At 52.0% G+C, this 1,611-nt stretch overlaps 1 non-coding gene across 1 annotated transcript; it reads right to left on the minus strand.

Annotated features, from left to right (window-relative positions):
- Positions 1-737: 737 nt before the first annotated feature.
- Positions 738-856, minus strand: LOC123836159 (5S ribosomal RNA). Its single transcript, XR_006788863.1, has one exon. It is a non-coding gene; the product is annotated as a 5S ribosomal RNA (ribosomal RNA).
- Positions 857-1,611: the final 755 nt, after the last annotated feature.

Here is a 1,611-nt window from a genome sequence, read left to right on the forward strand (position 1 = left end):
AAAGCCGCCAGTCACTCCCGTCTCCCCGGTCTCCGGCCGCACTCCGTGCTCACCTGGCCTGTGACCGAGCATTTCTATCTCTGGCACCCGACCCCGGGTGGAGTCTCCAAACCGAGCATATCCCTGCGGTGCCCTCCCGCGCGGCTCCTCCCGGGGAGGAAGGTGAGTCTCCCCGGATCTGCTGCTTGTTGGGTCCCTGCTGGAGGAGCAGTGGCCCGACTGTGCCGCGGATCACGGTTCATGGCCACCCCGAGCTGAGAGCCCGCGCCTGGGCTCCGCCTCTGCAGCCGGCTTCCCTGCTCCGTTACCTGGGAGCTCTGCCGCACTCAGGCACCCCCGGTCTTTCTGTGACCCCGAGGGTCCTGAGACCCCACTGTCCTGGAGGGTTCCAGCCCCCGCTTAGCCACCAGAGTGACGTCCCTCGGCGGAGCAGACTTTTAAAAGTTCCGATTTTGTGCTCCGCGGCTCTATCACTTGCCAGAAGCGGCCGACGGAGGCCCCTCCCCCGCCGTCTATCCTCCCGAATATCGCCTCGGATTCACTTCTCCGCACGTCCTACCTTCCAGAAAGTGGTCGCTTTTCTGATGAGAGAGTTGTTGCTATTCCTTTCTTCGATCTCCTGTTGGGTTTGTAGGTGTTCAGAATGGTTTGATCCCTATCCAGCTGAATTCCTGAGAGGAGACTAAATCCAGGTCTCCTACTCCTCCGCCATCTTGCTCTGCCCCCCTCAAGGAAAAAGCCTACAGCACCCGGTATTCCCATGCGGTCTCCCATCCAACTACTAACCAGGCCCGACCCTGCTTAGCTTCCGAGATCAGACGAGATCGGGCGCGTTCAGGGCGGTATGGCTGTAGACTGTATACCCATCTTAATAGGAGACTAGGAGAGGGTATTTAGACAATTTGGAGAGTAAGTGATTTTTAGGACAGATGAATAGGCCCTTAAAAGAAGAGATGGGAATTGTGATAATGTGTTACCAAGTGTTTTTGGGTGTGCTGTCGACTTCTAGCCTCCTCTGCTGTGATGAGTCCATCTTCCTGGTTGATGAAACTTCTGGGAAGGGGATTTATAACAATTGAGTTCCTTTTAGAGGACCTGTCTTTAGGTAGATAAGGGAGCTCAAAGATAGAAAGCTTCTCTTTGCATTTACTGTTTTTCAAGTGTCTTCAGTTCAAAGTCATCAATCCAAAGTGGCACATTTTGGGGTGGCATTTCCTGAACCCCTTCCAAAGAAGACAAGAAAGTGAACAAGGTCTTTGTAGAGTGAGAGACAAGTACAGTGAGAGACAAGCAGATGACCTTGAATAGACCTGCAGGGCATGGCTATGATTGGGGGACAGGAAAGAGATGTTAGAAAAAGAACAGTTGTCTCCAAGTTGGGCTCCCCATTTCCCTCAAGTTCTAATTAGTCATAGACTCCTATTACTCTCCGCATAGTTATACAAACAGTGTTTGAGAGGTTCAGAAGATCAAGGGGCAAAAAGGTATTAAACTGACATTCATGATGCTGGTGAAACTCAAAGACTGGGGGTTTGTCTGTGGCTAAATGTAAAAAGCTTTGTATCCTTCCAAGATGTTGGTTGTCTCCAAGGGGCAGGAGTACTAATGAGA

Source organism: Mirounga angustirostris, unplaced genomic scaffold (genome assembly GCF_029215605.1).
Source record: "Mirounga angustirostris isolate CCGP_5_RB_7025 unplaced genomic scaffold, mMirAng1.0.hap1 SCAF_12, whole genome shotgun sequence".
Classification (NCBI taxonomy): Eukaryota; Metazoa; Chordata; class Mammalia; order Carnivora; family Phocidae; genus Mirounga; species Mirounga angustirostris.